The sequence below is a fragment of the Schistocerca piceifrons genome, chromosome 3 (assembly GCF_021461385.2).
Source record: "Schistocerca piceifrons isolate TAMUIC-IGC-003096 chromosome 3, iqSchPice1.1, whole genome shotgun sequence".
Classification (NCBI taxonomy): domain Eukaryota; kingdom Metazoa; phylum Arthropoda; class Insecta; order Orthoptera; family Acrididae; genus Schistocerca; species Schistocerca piceifrons.
In genome coordinates, this window is record NC_060140.1 from 901,036,731 (window position 1) to 901,057,999 (window position 21,269).

Below are 21,269 nucleotides of genomic sequence, written 5' to 3' on the forward strand. Positions count from 1 at the left end.
AATCATGGTAATGCATGCATACATTTTTGAGATTTTTACAGTTTTTGTACTGACTAGCAGCCCCATCACTGAAGTATTTCGCAAAATGTATGTGAGGCAGCTTGTTTTTCACATATGCCACGACAGTGCGAAAGTGGGCATCAACTGCAATGGCATCAAGAATTAAACAGTCACTAAAAACGCACAGGCTCATGACAGACACATCACCTGATTCACCTCTATAGTAAATCGCAAATGGCTGGAGAGTTGCCGTATGGGACTTAGTCTCTGAAAAATGAAACTGTTAATAAGTTCGTTATTTGTCAGTATAGCCGGCTGACACTCAGACAGCTGATTATTAGTAACTAAACATCTCATTTAAGTTAAAGAAAGTTGAAATATAATGATTTTCAAAAAATGGTGTTATCCCGTACGCGTGATGTAGAATAACTCGCAGCACACGTACGGGGTAACACCATTTTTTGCAAATCATCATATTTCAACTTTCTTTAACTTAAATGAGATGTATAGTTACTAATAACCAGCTGTCTGAGTATCAGCCAGTTATACTGACAAATAACGAACTTATTAACAATTTCATTGTCCCAATGATATCCTTGGATGGCATTTTGAACTATAAATGCATCATTTTCAGAAAAGTCTAGTATTACTATAATTTCTTCTTGTTTCAAATTATCCTTACAAAACTGGAGATAAGCCGATTGTGCTGTTGCTGTGAATCTGTGTGGGGTCAGATTGTCCGTTTTTTGACAACACATTTCAACAAAATCTTCCACTGTACTTTGCTCTGCTTCAAGACTTGTGCGATCCATGTGTGTCCATTGTTTATAAGAAACTCAATTGCTTACCCTGAGCCTGCTGAAGTTGTGGAAGCACTCCTTGGGTTGCTTTTAATTTCCTAGCTTGCTTTACCATATATGTACAAATATTGAATTCCTTTGCAGTGAAGTCAAGGGTAAGAATAGCTACTTTTTTCTGGTGTGTGGATATGGCACATTTTTCTTTCAAATCATGCACAATTTTGTCCAAATCAGAGCATTTCTGGCATGATTTCTGTTCCTTTGGAGCAGATAGTTCTTCCTCTTCCACCATTAGTGTGTCAGTTATTTTGTGTTTTAATTCCATTTGAGCTTCTTGTGGTTTTATAGCTGGGCCTGCATCTTTTCCCAACTTTGTGTGTCTTCATGGAAGACAAACCAAGAGCAGTCACTGAAGTATTTAATTGCTCATCCGCTGTGGTTGTAGGTGGCTGATACTCCTGGTCATTGTCATGTAAATTATCAGAATATTCTTCATTTTTTAGCAGTGTAACACACCTCGAACATAACTTTTGTAATGGTTTCGTGTTAAGTCCCATGCACTGATTCACTTTCAATACTGATTTTATATCAATTTCTCTGAGGCTACACTTCACTGTCTTTTTACGAATCCAAAATGGATCAAAACAACTTCTTTGTAGGAAAGAATACCTATCCAGAAGCACTTTCACATGATGATAACAAACACTAAATTTTCCTGGAACTGTGCTTCTTGTGCCCACAGGCTGTATCCCAAATCTCCATAGCAACAAACCTTGGTGCGATTCATCCAGATCATACAGTACAAAGCAAATGCCACATTTTGTTCCACATGTTGTTTTATGGCATTCAGATGCTTGTGCTCTACCAATACTGCAACTTGTTTGAACAAAAGCACCGCTAGTACATTCTTCTGCCTCCATACTGACTTTCCCCAACAGTACTGACCAGTCTAAACTAGAATCTTAAAAACATGAGTAACCTGTAATTCTTGCTTGTTTCCTTTGTTGTTTCTGCCTAACAATGACTCATACTGTACCTGAAAACTACCATTGTTTAACTTTCTGTTGACTAATGGTTCCCAACAATTGCTGCAGCTTTATCTGAAACAAGCTGTCTGCATCATCACTATTACTTGTTAAATCGTGTTAAAACAAACGTAACCAAATACATCCCTGTCAACTTTTATTGTACACAATTGCCTTGCAATAACAAGTTGAAATTTTGCCACATATTATATTATGGTCTACTTATGCAGTATTTGAAACTTGGCTTGGATATCACTTGTCCCTTTTGTGCTACCACACTTAGAAAATCCATGTTTTTAGGTAATGTTTCAAATTTTTGTATTTTCGTGTGCATGCGTGACTGATATGGGCAAGATGAGTTCTGTGTGTGTTTAGGCCGCATTAAGCTTACCACAAAAAAAATCCTTTTTGAGTGAATTATATATGGCATAGTGGGCATCTACAATATGTACCTTTTAACATATTACTTTTTTTTTTTAATCACATTTTGGAATTTTTTATTTTGCCTCAGAAATATGTTGCTGGTGTTTTGATTCATAGAGTGTGTTCTCTAAATGGATGTTACTGGATTGTAAAAATTTCACTGGACTGTGCAGAATAGTTCCAAAGTTATTAAGACCTGAGATTGGGTCTGAAGATAGATTGCCAGATGCGGGTTGCAATTTCCGGGTAACACCACCTTCTTTCACAAGCCATAATTCTGGAACTAATTGGCAGGGGAACTTATAATTTTGTACATGAGTGTTCCACACTTGGTAGCATTGGTGTGCTAAATTTCAGCCACATCTGAGACTATCAGCTGCAACATTTTCTCAAATTGGTTGAATTGACATGGAATGACCCTAAAGGATACTTTGATACACTCCTCAACTGTGAGAAGCCCAAAGAAAAATCACACTTCACAGAAACATGACCAAACCCAGACTCAAAGCCGCCTACAATCACAGAGGTAGAAGTGGCTATAAAACAACTAAAGAACAACAGAACCCCAGGGGAAGATGGCATTATCGCTGAGATCTGGAAACTTGCAGACCAAAATATTACAAAGAAAATTCATAAAATTCTCTTGGAAATATGGAGTACAGAAAAAATTCCATGGAATGGAAATGCTCACTAATTCACCCACTCCACAAAAACGGAGACAGGACAGACCCTACTAATTACAGAGGTATCTCATTATCAATTTCTGTCCAAGGTGTTACTGAACAGACTGGAACCACAAGGGTTCCAGGTGAATACCAGGCAGGGTTCAGAAAGGGAAGATCCTGTACTGAACAAATTTGGAACCTGCGAACAACACTGTAGTTACATTTGTGGACTTTAGGAAGACCTAAGACTCCATTGTCAGGCAGATTCTCTTTAACACACTCAAAGAATATGGACTAGACAGAAAAACTAGGGCACTGATAGAACAGATGCTCACTGACACTACATCCAAAATAAAATTTATGGGAGAAATTTCAGAGCCATTTGAGATACATACAGGGGTCAGACAAGAAGATGGTCTCTCACCACTTCTATTCAACATAGTCCTGGACAAAATTATCCAGCAGTGGGAAGAAAAAGTGAAAGTAATTCAGTTAGGAAGAACATGTGCAAACAAGACAATGATAAAATGCCTAGCTTGTGCAGATGACTTGGCAATACTCAGCAACAACAGTGAGGCAGCGCAAGAAGTCCGGGAATATTTGCATGAAGTCTGTGCCAAAACAGGGTCACAGATATATGAGAAAACTTAATAAGTGGAAAGAACGGATAACAATACATAAGCCATGCACACAAAATACGGATTGGTTAACAGAGTGGAAAATTTCAAGTATCTTTGAGAATACGTACAAATAGGAGGCTCAAACACGGCATCCAATACTGAACAAACAGAAAAACTTCAGAAAGTGTACAAACCTATATGGATGCACTACAACAAAAGAAGCATCTCAAGACAGGTGAAACTCAGGCACTACACTACAGTTGTACTACCAGAAGTCCTCTGTGCAACAGAAATGACCACAATTGGGGCATCAGGCATCACAGAGAGAAAAGATAGAACGTAACATCGGTTATACAAATTTTGGAGCAGTACATAGAGATGGTGTATGAATGAAGAACTGTACGAACATACAGACAGACTCACAGATATCATCAGAAAATGTAGGCTAACATTCTTTGGGCACATACACGGAATGAACAACACCAGACTCACAAAGAGGATTTTTGATGTAGTCAACAGCTAAAAAAACACCAACTGGTTTCATGAAATAGAAGAAGACCTGAAACAAGCAGGAGTCAATAAAGAAATGATACAAATTCAGAAACAAAATTATGAACACAAAATTTGAAGTAAAAGAAAGGAAGAGACTGGGGAAAATATGGACAGAACAAAGGAAACACCAACACAGTCAAAGAATGAAGTGGTTTTGGCTAGAGAAAAAGAAGAAGAAAAGAGACTAAAGGTAGGCAATAATAGTTTGGTCAAAAGCCTGGAAGCTGCTCATTGAGACAGTGCATATTAAAACACAGTCAAGAGACGACCATTTAATAAAATGGAGGGCTCTGCTAACAGCTGTCAGCTCTGCTGCAAACACACTACGTGTTCCCAACAGCGAATGGCGTTCTTTACCAGCAGGAGATATAAAACCTTATCTCGTCTGATCCACAGTCTTAGAGCTGTCATAGTAAAAGATGGTAGCACTCTGGAAGTCTTTAAGAACTGGACGTAACAGCTGCTGGATACTTTAGGATCTTGGAAGAGATCAGTCCTAATTTGTGGCCTGGGCATCATCCAAGGGGGAATGCATGAGAAAACACAGGTAGCACAATCCAGGGAGGGAAATGTACATCTGGGCAAAGGAAAGAGAAGTGTATTCCAGTTGGTAGCCCCACCCAAGGACGGGTATCAGGATGATGACACCAACTGTATGAGAGAGAATTGAATAAGTGGGACGATCAAGGAACTATCAAATGGCAATTGCATAGGATTCCAAGAGTTGGTACCATCTAATCTGAAGGGGGAAGATCCCCTCTTCAGCAAGAAGACTGTCTGCTAGATTAGTCCAAGAGGCACCAGTGGCCAAATGCATGTCATGATGATGGACTGAGTATAGCAGTTTTACAGCTGAAGGAGCTGATACATTATAAACCTTGCATTCATAGTCCAATCAGGAAGAAACCAGAGCCAGTAAATACAAACAAGAGAAGTACTTCACCTGAAGATGATCGATACGAAACGTTCTGGCAAGATGATGCCGCCACTCGGCTGATAACCCGAGAAGATTACATCATTCAATAGTAGCATGTTCCACACCCCAAGATATGTAGGTCCGGAAGCAGAGAGGGTTAAGCTCCCGCATACAACTAGCCTTCATGTGACAAATATGGGGGAGCCAGGTCAGCTTTTTAACAAAAAGGAGGCCCAAGAAACAGAACTGTGATACAAAACCTATGTGCTGAGTACCTAAGTAGAGTTCCAGGTGAAGAAGAAAAGTGGTATGATGGCAGGAATAGATGACCCACGTTACTGTAGGAGAGAACTGGAAACCATGGAAAAGAGCCCATGCAGGAGCCTGCCAGATGGCACTTTGGTATTGGAACTCAGCAGAGGTAACCAAGTGGGAGCTGTACAAAATGCAAAAATCCTTGATGTATATCACAGACGCGGCCCTTGGCCCAACAGAGGTCACTAACTGATTAATGGTGATGGGGAAAAGAGTTATACTCAACACAAGCCCTATGGGATGCCATTCTCTAGGAAGCATGGAGAGCTGCATGAAGTGCTGACTCCAACACAGAACAACCAGTGGGATATAAAATGATGGATAAAATCCAGCAGTGCTTCAAAACCTGGCATGGAGGGTGTGAAATGAGATGATACCAAGTAGTGTCACGCACTTCATGCAGGTCAAAAAAGACTGCGACAAAGTATTGGGATTTAGAAAACACCTGTCACATTGCTGTTTCCAACCTAAGCAGATGGTCAGTTGCAGATCATCCCTCCCGGCACCACATTGACAGGGAGACAAGAGGCCCCATGATATGAGAACAAACCATAATCTGTGGGAATCATGCTTTCAAATAGTTTGCAGAGTATATTAGGCAGGCTAATCAGCCAGTAACTATTGAGAGACTTAGGGTTCTAGCCTGGCTTAATGATTGTGACAACTATGCTATCTCACCACTGTGAGGTGGTTGAAGATGCTGATGAGATCTTTGTGGAAAATTCAGGTATAGGGACCCCTGGATGTGAACTGAATCACAGCCTAGGGATGAGCCCATGTGCCAAGACAAGAGCCTGAAGTAGTGCGTGAAGGGTTAATTATACGGAGGGGAGTGAAACATGGTGGTCTAGCTCATATTCACAAAAGATGTAATACCCCTTGGGGGAGGAGAGGGGGCAGGAGAGATGTAGTTGGACAGAGGTCAGAGGAAAGGAGAGGATGAATGGAGAGAGGTGGGAGAGTAGATGGACAGGGAGAGGGGGGAAAAGAGGAGATGCACGGGGAGGAGGGGGGGAAAAGAGGAGACAGATGGAATGGAGACAGGAGGAGGCAGTTGGGAGAGGGAGAGTTTGAGGAGGAAGATAGAGGAGGAATAGGTTGTTATGAAGCTGGTGGAAGAAGGGAGAGATAAATAGAAGAATGAAAGTAGAGTAGGAGAAAGATTTTAATTTTTCCTGATGATTTTGATGAAACTATTACAACAAAATTTGGTATATATCTGACTCATTTTTTTGTGCAAAGTAGTGTGGCAGGGGAATGGGGATTGGCACATAAAAATTGTCTAAAATGATTTAAAACCATCTACTGGTAATTTGCTTCCTGTATTTAGTTGACTCTGAACACCTTAAAAGCATGAAGTGCAATTTCTCTCTTACTCGTGTTGTTCAGTGTCTCAATCAGGCTGCAAGAATGAGAAATGCAGAAGGCCAATATTTCTTTCAATGTGTTTTGGGATCAAAGCTCAGGTAACACAGCTGAATACCACAGAAAAATGTAACATCCTCTCTGGAGCAGTAGGGTATAAAACATCAGAGAGTCAGACACACAGGTGTGCAATATATGTGACACATGTCCATAGTGGCAAAGCCAGAGACAAAAAGTTAGTTCACAATCAAAAAGAGCCTGCTGAGATTTATTATTTAACTATCTTAGAAGCAACAAAGTTCAATATAATGGAGCATCTGGACCCACTTCTGAAAGAAATTTTTAATAATGTCTACCTGAAATTTAATGACTTTTCTAACCAAACTGGTAAGGAACTCATGAACATCAGCAGTACCAAAGAACACAATCAGTTTTTATATGTATTACAGTTGAAACTGATTGATAGCTTCCAGTGTAGGATAAACACAAGTCTGAGTGAACATTGTTCCACGTTTTCATTCCCCGTAAAATTAACGTTGGTCAACTGGATATTTATCATACAACAGCAGTCACACATGCTTGTAGAAACATGCATTAGGCCTCTTTACAATGAACACTGCTTCTTTATTATGCTTTAAATTCTTGAATCTATAGTCTCTCAGAACTTCTAGTAATAGTAGTAGTAGTAGTAGTAGTAGTAGTAGCAGCAGCAGCTGCTGCTGCTAAGATGTTGACCAAATACAGCGACCCTCTTTTTTACGTTGTATGTGGCATATCTCATGGATCACATCATGAGAGGGCTCTGAGATGTGAATGGAAGTCAACTGCGTGCATTTTATTGAAGTACGACAGAACAGACCTGCTAAATTTTAAGAAATATTATAGTATTGCAATTTTCAATTGCTGATACAATACTCTACCATCTTTAAATTTGCGAGTCCATGTGAAGATGCTTTTCAGTGACATAGGTGCTGTTTTACTTAAATTTATCCTTGTTACATGAAATGTTTTGAGGACTGTGACTTTACTGTAAATTTATGAAATAATTGTTTCATAACTGAACATTCTTTAATTCACTCTTAACCTCTATATATGAAATAAGAGACTCTAAATATGCTCTGATAGGATGTTGAACACACACACACACACACACACACACACACACACACACACACACACACACATCCCCATCCCCTTTCCACGCTAATGATAAACCTTTGAAGATTTTTAGAGGTTATGTTTGCTCTTAGTATTACAAGGGTGATTCAAAAAATAACAGCAAACTATTTCCTGCAAAGCACATATTTCACTTACAGGTACAAACAAGATGTCATTTTTCAACATAATTACCCTCCTTTTCAACACACTTCTCATACCGTTGCACCAACTTTTCTATTCAGTTCAAATAAAAAGTTTTTGGTTGTGCCCGCAACCAAGAGTTCACCACTTCTTTAACCTCATCATCACTTTCAAATCACTGTCCTTTGATGGTGGCCTTCAGGCATCCAAATGTGTGGTAATCTGAAGGAGCAAGATCAGGGCTGACGGCGATGCAGTATGACATGAAATATCAATCTCCGAATAATGGCAAGAGTTGCAGCGGCGGTGAGCGGACGCACATTGTCATGAACGATAAGAACGTGTCTGTACAGATGTCCTCTGTGATGGCTCCATAATGGCTTTCTCTAATTCTCCAACATGGCACTGTACTGGGCACTGTGCACTTTTCACCCCTTTGATGAGAGTGCTAGAAAATCAGCCAAATCATATCCCAGAAGAGGGTGAAAAGGACCCTTCTGACAGAGGGCTGAGACTTGAATTTCTTCTTGGCTGGAGAAGATGTGGTCACCAAGACTGTCGTTTGCTTTCCAGTTCACAGTGATGCACTCATGTTTAATCTCCTCTAATGATACATGTCAGGAAGTCATGCCCTTCAACATTATATAGTGCCACAAATGAGGTGGCAGCCTGAACACACATCATCTTGTGTTCACCAATGAGCATGCTAGCCACCTATCGCATTCACAAAAAACTGTACTTAAGAACCTCACTAATAATGGAATGAGTGGATGTGACACTGACACTCATTTGCCTGGCTGAAGCTTCTACAGAAATACACCAGTCCTCACAACTAATGGTGTCAGAACGTGGAACGTCCTACATTTTTGTCAATAATGGCCGTGCTGGGATGACCAAATTGTTGCTCATCTGTGACAGATGAATGTCCACTTTTAAAGGTATCTACCCATTCACACACACTTCTGTCACTAATGCAACTACTTCCATACCTTTCCAACATCCTTCTATGGATCTGCTAAGATTTTACACCCTCCTACCAAAAAAACCATATTACTGCTCGCTGTTCTTCTACGGTGGGCTAGGTATATGGCCATTTTGTTACAGCTACTTTTCCTATTCAGTTTGTCATATCATCTACCAGCATATACCAGAACTTTGTCAAAGCATGTATCTTCACATCCCAGCAGCTTCAAATGCTTTATGTGTTAATTGCATTCAATACTGACACTTTCCTGTTACTTTTTAAACTGCCCTCATACAATCACAAGTTGTCTTTCTTCTTTTAACAAAAGGAAAATATTGGATTCAACAATGGACACTAATAAATATATGTTCTGTTAAACAGTTTCAAAACTATCACATTTCTTGACTACAAATAACTGAAGAAATTAAACAATCTTTCACCTTATAGTTGAGGCAGTGGGAAGAACATTAGGTATATAAGCAATACTGAATTTTTCACTTAACTTTCGGATAATAATGTCACAGGCATGGCCATCTGTGAAAGCACTCGTACCTGTAGAGCCGATTGTGTGCACATGATGGCCAACTGTGTGCCCACCCGAATGAACAGGGGCTAAAGGAGAGTTGACTGTCCAGAGTCAAAACACATTGCGGAGCACAATTTGCTTGACTTCAATAAATATTCACAACATATGTCTTATGGATCCAGGTTCTCTGAATAAAGTGAATGTGTATTCTTACTACACAACCACACTCCCACAAATTCTTTTGGCCTCAGTCCTAGACAGACCATGTCCCACATAGATGTTGTTGTTGTTGTTGTTGTTGTTGTTGTGGTCTTCAGTCCTGAGACTGGTTTGATGCAGCTCTCCATGCTACTCTATCCTGTGCAAGCTTTTTCATCTCCCAGTACCTACTGCAACCAACATCCTTCTGAATCTGCTTAGTGTATTCATCTCTTGGTCTCCCTCTACGATTTTTACCCTCCACGCTGCCCTCCAATACTAAATTGGTGATCCCTTGATGCCTCAGAACATGTCCTACCAACCGATCCCTTCTTCTGGTCAAGTTGTGCCACAAACTTCTCTTCTCCCCAATCCTATTCAATACTTCCTCATTAGTTATGTGATCTACCCATCTAATCTTCAGCATTCTTCTGTAGCAGCACATTTCGAAAGTTTCTATTCTCTTCTTGTCCAAACTATTTATCGTCCATGTTTCACTTCCATACATGGCTACACTCCATACAAATACTTTCAGAAATGACTTCCTGACACTTAAATCTATACTCTATGTTAACAAATTTCTCTTCTTCAGAAACGCTTTCCTTGGCATTGCCAGTCTACATTTTATATCCTCTCTACTTCGACCATCATCAGTTATTTTGCTCCCCAAATAGCAAAACTCCTTTACTACTTTAAGTGTCTCACTTCCTAATCTAATTCCCTCAGCATCACCCGACTTAATTAGACTACATGCCATTATCCTTGTTTTGCTTTTGTTGATGTTCATCTTATATCCTCCTTTCAAGACACTGTCCATTCCATTCAACTGCTCTTCCAAGTCCTTTGCTGTCTCTGACAGAATTACAATGTCATCGGCGAACCTCAAAGTTTTTATTTCCTCTCCATGAATTTTAATACCTACTCTGAATTTTTCTTTTGTTTCCTTTACTGCTTGCTCAATATACAGATTGAACAACATTGGGGAGAGGCTAAAACCCTGTCTTAGTCCCTTCCCAACCACTGCTTCCCTTTCATGCCACTCGACTCTTTTATAACTGCCATCTGGTTTCTGTACAAATTGTAAATAGCCTTTCGCTCCCTGTATTTTACCCCTGCAACCTTTAGAATTTGAAAGAGAGTATTCCAGTCAACATTGTCAAAAGCTTTCTCTAAGTCTACAAATGCTAGAAACGTAGGTTTGCCTTTCCTTAATCTTTCTTCTAAGATAAGTCGTAAGGTCAGTATTGCCTCACGTGTTCCAGTGTTTCTACAGAATCCAAACTGATCTTCCCCGAGGTTGGCTTCTACTAGTTTTTCCATTCGTCTGTAAAGAATTCGTGTTAGTATTTTGCAGCTGTGACTTATTAAACTGATAGTTCGGTAATTTTCACATCTGTCAACACCTGCTTTCTTTGGGATTGGAATTATTATATTCTTCTTGAAGTCTGAGGGTATTTCGGCTGTTTCATACATCTTGCTCACCAGATGGTATAGTTATGTCAGGACTGGCTCTCCCAAGGCCATCAGTAGTTCCAATGGAATGTTGTCTACTCCGGGGGCCTTGTTTCGACTCAGGTTTTTCAGTGCTCTGTCAAACTCTTCACGCAGTATCATATCTCCCATTTCATCTTCATCTACATCCTCTTCCATTTCCATAATATTGTCCTCAAGTACATCGCCCTTGTATAGACCCTCTATATACTCCTTCCACCTTTCTGCTTTCCCTTCTTTGCTTAGAACTGGGTTTCCATCTGAGCTCTTGATATTCATACAAGTCGTTCTCTTATCTCCAAAGGTCTCTTTAATTTTCCTGTAGGCAGTATCTATCTTACCACTAGTGAGATAGGCCTCTACATTCTTACATTTGGCCTCTAGCCATCCCTGCTTAGCCATTTTGCACTTCCTGTCGATCTCATTTTTGAGACGTTTGTATTCCTTTTTGCCTGCTTCATTTACTGCATTTTCATATTTTCTCCTTTCATCAATTAAATTCAATATTTCTTCTGTTACCCAAGGATTTCTATGTGCCCTCGTCTTTTTACCTACTTGATCCTCTGCTGCCTTCGCTACTTCATCCCTCAAAGCTACCCATTCTTCTTCTACTGTATTTCTTTCCCCCATTCCTGTCAATTGTTCCCTTATGCTCTCCCTGAAACCCTGTACAACCTCTGGTTCTTTCAGTTTATCCAGGTCCCATCTCCTTAAATTCCCACCTTTTTGCAGTTTCTTCAGTTTTAATCTACAGTTCATAACCAATAGATTGTGGTCAGAGTCCACATCTTCCCCTGGAAATGTCTTACAATTTAAAACCTGGTTCCTAAATCTCTGTCTTACCATTATATAATCTATCTGATACCTTTTAGTATCTCCAGGGTTCTTCCATGTATACAACCTTCTTTCATGATTCTTAAACCAAGTGTTAGCTATGATTATGTTGCGCTCTGTGCAAAATTCTACCAGGCGGCTTCCTCTTTCATTTCTTAGCCCCAATCCATATTCACCTACTACGTTTCCTTCTCTCCCTTTTCCTACACTCGAATTCCAGTCACCCATGACTATTAAATTTTCATCTCCCTTCACAATCTGAATAATTTCTTTTATTTCATCATACATTTCTTCAATTTCTTCATCATCTGCAGAGCTAGTTGGCATATAAACTTGTACTACTGTAGTAGGTGTGGGCTTCGTATCTATCTTGGCCACAATAATGCATTTCCTATGCTGTTTGTAGTAGCTTACCCGCATTCCTATTTTCCTATTCATTATTAAACCTACTCCTGCATTACCCCTATTTGATTTTGTGTTTATAACCCTGTAGTCACCTGACCAGAAGTCTTGTTCCTCCTGCCACCGAACTTCACTAATTACCACTATATCTAACTTCAACCTATCCATTTCCCTTTTTAAATGTTCTAATCTACCTGCCCGATTAAGGGATCTGACATTCCACGCTCCGATCCGTAGAACGCCAGTTTTCTTTCTCCTGATAACGACATCCTCTTGAGTAGTCCCCGCCCGCAGATCCGAATGGGGGACTATTTTACCTCCGGAATATTTTACCCATGAGGACGCCATCATCATTTAATCATACAGTAAAGCTGCATGCCCTCGGGAAAAATTACGGCTGTAGTTTCCCCTTGCTTTCAGCCATTCGCAGTACCAGCACAGCAAGGCCGTTTTGGTTATTGTTACAAGGCCAGATCAGTCAATCATCCAGACTGTTGCCCTTGCAACTATTGAAAAGGCTGCTGCCCCTCTTCAGGAACCACACGTTTGTCTGGCCTCTCAACAGATACCCCTCCGTTGTGGTTGCACCTACGGTACGGATATCTGTATCGCTGAGGCGCGCAAGCCTCCCCACCAACGGCAAGGTCCATGGTTCATGGGGGCAAAGAAAAATAGCAAAGAAAAATACTCTTGTAGAGGCAAGTTACATTTTAACACAACTCTTTCTGAAATGCACTTCTATCAACTGAAACTGATTTTCATTATTTGCATAGATTACCAAGAGTAAGGCTAAACATTCTGGATAGTAACTGAGAAAATTGCAAAATCTGTGACCATCCCTATGGAAGATGTTAGTTGTCAATCATACACAGTATTTTTGTGCCTACATCTTACTCCACAAGCTTCCTCATTGGAAGGGTACTAATGGCAAGACTATCATTTTCCCCATTTCCTGTCCCATTCATGTATGATGTGTGGGAAGAATGACTACAGATAAAGCCTCCAAACGAGCTCCAATTTGTGTGATTTGATTGCCGTGATCATTTAATGAGACATATGGCGGACAAAGTAATATGTTACCTGACTCTTCTTGGAATGTACAGTCTCAGATTTTAACAGTAAACTTCTCCATCATGAACAACACTTCACCTTTAGTGTCTGCAAAATGAGTTTGATTAGCATCCCCATAATGCTTACTAAATTACCCTGGAGAAAAAAACATAACTTTCTGTTTGGCTTTCTTAATCTCTTGCATTAATTCTATGTGGTAAGGGTCACCGACTGATGAACAACACTTATGAAATTTTCAAACGAGTATTTTGTAAGACTTCTTTCATGGTTGAATTACATTTCCTTAAGAACTCCAACTGAATCTCAGTCTAGTACTTGCTTCTCGTACAGCTTTCATGCAGTCATTCCACTTTAGGTTGCTTAGGACAGTTACTAATAGGTTCTTATTGTTTCCACTGTTTTATTGTCAATAGTGTAATCAAAAAGTAGTGGATCCCACTACCTATTTACATCCAATATGTTACATTTATTTACATTCATGGTCCATTAGCAGTCCTTGCACCATACCTCAGCAGGTCTTAAAAGCATTTTTCAACAGTTGTTCGATACTGTCACCTTCCAATAGACAGCAACTTTGTTTGCAAACAGCCTCAAGGTTGGAGAACTAAAATAGTTACTTTTAGAATTGATCCAATTAAGAATCATGCATTAAGGTCTAACCACAATATTATAAAAAGGGTAGATTGCTACTCATCATGTAGACAGGCACAAAGAAAAGACTGCTATGAATTTCAGCGTTCACACACATTCACAAAACTTGCACACATATGGCCACTGTGGCTAGACTGTGGACAGTAGCTGCAACTGACAGGAGCAGCAATCTGGTGAAGGTGGTGGGTATAAGGACAAGGCATAGGACAGGGAGTGGGAGGGATAGGAGAGTATGGGTGAGGGAAGACATAGTGCTGCTTGTGCGAGCATGCAGGGATTGTGTGGGGGCAGGATAGGGCTGCTAAGAGCAGGCACGGGGAAAAGGGAGGGGGGGGGGGGGGGGGAGCAGAGAAGTGGAGAAAGAGGAAAACACTAGCGGGTGCATTGGCAGAACTGAAGGACATTTAGTGAAGAAGTGGGAGCAGGGAAGAGAGTAGGTGGACAACACAATTTAGAAAAGCTGGTGGGGATAGGAAGGATCCAGATGGCACAGGCTGTGAAACTGTCACTGAAGTGAAGCACAGTGTGTTGGACAGTATGTTCAGCAACAGAGTGGTCCAGCTGTCTCTTGACCACAGATTGTCAATGGACATTCGTGCAGACAGACAACCTTATGTTTGTCATGCACACGCAGAATGCAGCACAGTGGTTGCAGCTTAGTTAGGAAATCACATGGTTGCTTCCACAGGATGTCTTGCCTTTGATGGGATAGGAGATACCTGTGACTGGACTAGAGAAGGTGGTGGTAGGGAGACATATGGGACAGGTCTCGCATCTAGGTCTAACTCAGGAATATGAGCTATGAGCCATTCAGTTGTTCCAGTCCTGGGCGGTACTGAGTCACGAGCACCCAGTAGTCTTTTCCCCCTTCTCTTTTCTGCTCTCCCCCACACCCTCCTCACAATCTTTCCAACTGCACCTAAGAGCTCTACCCTGTCCTCACCACATTCCTACACACCCACACAGGCAACTCTACACCTTCTCCCACCCCTACCCTAAAATCCCTACCCCCCTGCTGCACCCCCCACCCCCCTCACCCACACTAGATTGTTGCTCCCATCACTTGCAGCTGCTGTCAGCAGTTCAGCCATAGTGGCCAGAGCCAGCGGTTATGTGTGCGCATTTACCATTCTGGAATAAGGCATTTGGCTGCAAGCTTTAATTTACAGTAGCCTTTCAACATGCCAGTCTGCGACCCAATGTCTTCTCTATATGGTGAGCAGTTATCTAACATTTACATAATATTGTTGTTATTCCATCCTGGACTTCCCATTGATTGATTTTTCCTAATTGCTTTTCTTCCATCCCACATCCGAGCACTGTTTGCGTTTGTTAGTTTTCTCCATCATATAACTTTACTCAGTGTCCATCCTTTTCTTTATCTTGTGTGTTTTTAACTGTTGCCTTGCAAACTGCACACATGCTGTCTTATGAGCCACAATGCATCAATGCTCTCGTCCACATACAATACATGGCTACACGACTGCATGGATTGTTGGTGTGACATTTCGTGTCCCACATTCTTCCCACCAATATAATTATTCCCAAAACTTTAAACTGATCACACTTCTTCCCTCACTCTCACTTATTTTTTCCATGTTATTTTCCACACCTTCCTGTGCCACAAGAACTTGTTGAACCCTGTTTTTACCAACCCCCTGCCCAGCCCCCCTCTCTCACCCTCTTATTACAGCACACATATAATAACCTCACCTTATCCATCTACACTCCAACCTGCATTCCACCATTACTGTCTTTTAAATTATTTTTCACTTCGGTCTCATTGTGTTTTCACTTTGATTTTTGTTTTTTTCCGCCCTTCATAATTGAGCCTATCCCCCAGGTTCCATTTTTTCCATGTATTTCACTCATTCCATCCTTTTTGTGAGGTTTTCCCGTGTGTTTTACATGTTTTTACCTCCACTATGGTTCCCTGTTCCTTCCAACTATACCAAAACAGAAAGGTTTCCCTATTCCTAGCCGTAATCAAGTCCTACATAATGTTCCTGTGTTGTTGTCTAGCTCATGGAATCCCCAACAATTGTGTGACCAGCAAATTACCCACCTCTGGCTGCAAACCCTCCTTCTCCTGACCTCTACCTGATCAAATTCATTAAGTGCATAGCCCTCACCAACCAAGTCCAGCAAACCCATGTAAAACAGACCCATACCTCTTGCAGCACTTCCACCCGTAAAACTCTCCTACACTGCAACCCAAATTTCTGCATTCAATTTCTCACATTAAATTCCTTAAAGTAACTGGAGCAGCATCCACAATGTCACCTCAAAAAACTGTCCACATTGTTCATTCCTACTCCCACCACAGACTACACCACTTTTACGAGAGCCTTCAACCTCTCCTGCATCCCTCACAGCCGACAAACCCCGCCTCGCATACCTACTTAATTTACTACACCCTCAGAAACTCACTCTCAGTACCTCATAGAATCCAGAACCTAAACAAACTCAAAACCCAGTCTGGGATCTTTCCTCCAAAGGCCTTATATGCACAGAAGTATCAGTCCTATACAAAGGCCTTACCTTTTGCCCACTCCCAAATTCAGCCATGCTGGACTTGTTTCACAGCTTCTCTTCTCCCCCTTTTCACCACCAACCCTCTCAATTAGACTCAATCCAAAACTAATATCAAACCCCGTCTGGCTCAATTCACTCCTCCAGCCAACTGTGATCCACCCCGCACTGCCCTTAAATCAACCCATTAGCTTTTCAGCATTACTTAACCTCGAATCTTGCCTTACCATCATTTCCCAAATCCCTCAACACAGAAAATCACATTACATCTGCAGAAAGGGCTGAAATCCGCCACCTAAAAACTGATCCCAACCTTATAATCCTGTTCAGCAACAAAGACTCCACACTGTATTTGAACTGCAGAGGCTACCTGACAGAGGGACTCCACCCATTGTCAGATTCGTCCACCTACAAACCCTGCCACAAGGACCACATTCCACAACTCCAACAGGATCTCCAGTCGTTCCTCAAATCAGCTGGCCTATCCTGTGAGTCTCTCTCTCTCTCTCTCTCTCTCTCTCTCTCTCTCTCTCTCTCTCTCTCTCTCTCTCCAACCTCACAGGATGCCTCATTGTGACCAGTAACTGTGCTCCCACTTTGAGAATATCTGCTCTTGTGAACCAAGACCTTCAGCCTATCACATGTAACCTACCTGCCTGTACAAAAAAAGTCAACCATATTTTCCACCAACTCTCCCCAGTTCCTGTTCCTTTACCCACAGCACCCCGCTCATCACTGTTAATGCACCTCCCTCTACACTACACTAACATCCAAAATGTCTGTGGCCTGGCCTCTATGGAATATTACTTTTCCCAATGCCTGACTAATTCCAAACCTACAACCACCTTCATGGTCAACATACCAACTATATCCTCACCCACAATTTTTTATCATTTAAAGACATCGCCTACAAACAAATCAGTGGTACAGCAATGGGCACCCGCATGGTACCATCGTATGCCAACCTATTCCTGGGCCATCTATATGAATCACTCCTAACCACCCAGAATCCCAAAGCCATGACCGGTTCAGATTCACTGGTGATGTCTTCATGATTTGGACCGAGGTTGAGGACACCCTATCCATAGTCCTCCATAACCTCAACAATTTCTCCCCCATTCACTTCACCTTGTTCTTCTCAACTCAGCAATCCACCTTCCTTAATGTTTACCTCCACCTCAAGGATGGCGACATCAGACCTTTCATCCAAATCAAACCTACATGCCACCATCAATATTTCCACTTCAACAGCTGCCACCCATTCCACGCCAAGAGTTGCCTTCCGTATAGCATAGCCACCATAGCCACCCATGGTCACCATGTCAGTAGTGATGAGCAGTCCCTCTGCAAATATACCAAGTGTCTGACGGAAGCCTTCACAGATCAAAACCAACCTTCCAACATTTTACAGAAACAGATCTCTCATGCATTGTTAAAGATAAAGAGACGATATGAAAGTGAAAAAACTGACTTGGCAGAAAACTGCAAAATAATACATCAGCAAATCTGAAGGACAGAATAAAAACAATTTTTGATACTAGTAACACACATCAACAACTCATTAAGTCATACATCTAGCAATAGAACTGTCGGGTGCTTCGAAAATAATGAAAAATACCATCAAACTATGAAATACCCAAACAAAAAAAGAAGCTAAAACTAATCTGTGCCACCAAAAGCAGTTCCTTATTGTTTGCATCTGACCATTTGTAAAACATATTTGTTCTGAACTACTCTTCTGACTAAATTTCAGCTGCAATTTTTGGAAGTCAGTGCTTTTATAAAATTTTCATGTTACCTTCTACAATTTTCAAGTATGACTAAACAAACAAGCTCATTAGTAGTAAAATGCATCAAATAACTACAAAAACTTTAATCAGTTTGTAAAAGTTGTATACAAAATTACTCAAGTATGAATATTAATCAAAATAAAATCAAAAACAGCACTAATTTAACAAATTAATTTTCTAATTCTGGATAAAAATATCTACAAAGATTAAATTTCACTTTAAAGCGTAATACGTGACTGAAAGGAAAAAAATGAAATAAAATAATTCTTTTAGGCCTAATAATCAAAATACTGACAACATAATAAGAGGAGAGCTCTGCATTTGGTATTAAGGATTAGTGGCTTCATATGCATCTACCAAAAGCTATATATAGTGTGTATGCTTCTTCCACCACACATTCTATTTTGCCATGTTTTCACAATATTACATTTGTACAAGTATGATTGTTTCTTGGATAACACACCTCACACACCACTCTTGACAATTAATACACGGTAACTAATACTCATAAACACCTCCCATTGTACCATTAACTGTTTGTTTTACCAGCATGAAAGAAAGTCTTCTAAATTTAAAAAAAGGACAGATAAGTCAGAGGTCATATAAACTTTGTGTACAAATATTCCATCTAGCAATGTAACATGTACACCTATTTCTCAAAATGGTAACACACAGTTATACAGAGCATCGATTATGCACTACAGTAGGTGCCAATCTAAGTTTTCATGTATCTAGCATATTTATAAACAAATGAATGAAAAATCTTCACCTTTTCTCAATAACATGCAATGACTGTTTCAAGTGTTCTGGGAAAACATGAAGGGAACAACCTCTCTGACATGGGTAATTCAAAATAACATTGTATACAACAACATTAACACAATATAGGACAATAAACAAGAAGATAAATTTACTCACGGCATGCTACCATCCTTACACAGATTTCAGTGTATAGTGCAAAGTATAGAAAATATTTTTACTTACGTTCTCACATTCACACTCATCGCAAACACACACATACACACACACGCGCGCGCAGTAGCTACCTTTCTTCTTTTTTTCTGACATGTAAACAAATCCACTACACAAGAAACAAAACATTCAAATAAAGTCTTATACTACATTTAAGATAAGTCATGAAAGTGATAAACAAGATATAGCTAGCCAATTTACATGATTTACTGTAGTACTGTAGAAGAGTATTCATCAATCAATAACTGTTCATCTTGAAAATTTATTTCATTCTCTATTACCAATTTAGAGTCTCTTCATACTGTTCACAGATCAAGTGTCCATACACTGTGCTCATATTTTGTTGGTAACTATGACACAATAAGTAAGAAAATGGGAGCATTGCTAACAAATACAAAAACTAACTGTTTGGGCCTAGTGAACAACCCAAGTGCACACTTACAGTAGATGAATATGGAAACATCCAAAATAGATAAATAATGATGAAATAAATTTGATAACATAAATACTAACTGAGTGCTGCAGTCCTTCCCACAGCAATATATGACAGAATCAAAGTGTTCATATATTATGGAAAATATAATAAATTTATGTCATGACACAGTGTATGTAGCTAGGCTATCTCAAATATTATGACTAGAACAAATATCAAAGTGAGCTCAATATGACAGCTAAGCTATTGACATGAATAAAAGAAAACACAGGAGACATGAAATGTGCGAACTGTATTGGACTTACACATAAACAACTAAGTGGTGTGAAGGCACGTCAGCTGAAACTACATTAATATCCCACAAACTAGTGTACTAATTTAACATACAGAAAATGGTGTGACGGCCCCTTGCTTTGGAAATCTGTGTTAAGTTCTTACGAGACCAAACTGCTGAGGTCTGTGTATTTGTACTTCTAACATCACCATTATAAATGTATTGGTACTGCAACTTTCATCTCTATGCACTCATGGATGCATACACACTGGTACTACAAATCTTACATTGTTTCTTTTATTTGACCTGAAAGTGTCTCAAATGGCTATATAGTCAGTTATCCCGCCCCTATATTTGTTCCCCCCTCCCCCTATTCCTTCTATTCTAATACTTTCCTAAAAACTGTGTATCACAAGCGTCATCGAATGCTTGTAATTAATAATCCGCTCAGCTGTAAAAACAATACATTCCCCTCAAGAATACGAAGCATTAAGGTCAATCAAAGGCTGGGATGGCATGACACTTATGTTAGGTATTACAAGGTAGGAACGCGAGTTCTCTTAAAATAATGAATAGATTAAATTTCTGTGTGAGTGTTCTCATTACTTACATAAACCATGCCAATAGATTTTTATATGGAAACTTTGATACCAAATACGACGAATAACATGAATAAAAGGAAGATTTAAATTTTCAATACTGACAGTTGATTATCGTACCAACTTACGCTTATCACACTTACGACGGCTTACTGGCGGCGTTCGTCGGTTTCCAAACCTGTAAATTAAATACAGTTCACACAAGAACGCGGGTCCGCTAAATAAAACGTTTTTGATTTTGCTGCGATTCACGTTACTAGTCCATTGCTGTCTTGGTCATTATTACCGGTTCATATAATATTAAAAAAATCAAACGATTCTACGCATATTGCGGCGTATCAGGAATACAAACATAAAAAATTGACTTTTTGCACTGTTCCGTCTAGCGCATCCTCATTCATCCTGTTTACAAACACAATGTCACGACAAGGCACAATTAAACAAATGAATAAAAGCCAAAGATAGCCACGAATACAGCGGAATGTCAACCACGGCCCCCTCTGTTTCTGAGGTGGCTGTGGGTCACCGCAGAACTTCGTACAAGATTCATCC

The 21,269-nt window shown here is 40.1% G+C and overlaps 1 protein-coding gene across 1 annotated transcript in view; it reads right to left on the reverse strand.

Moving 5' to 3' along the window:
- LOC124789409 overlaps positions 1–20,988 on the reverse strand; it is a 55,767-nt gene extending 34,779 nt beyond the window's left edge. Inside the window, exon 1 of the mRNA XM_047256753.1 lies at positions 20,846–20,988. The gene's annotated coding sequence lies outside the window, so the exon portion shown is untranslated. The remainder of the gene's footprint in view (positions 1–20,845) is intronic.
- Positions 20,989–21,269: the final 281 nt, after the last annotated feature.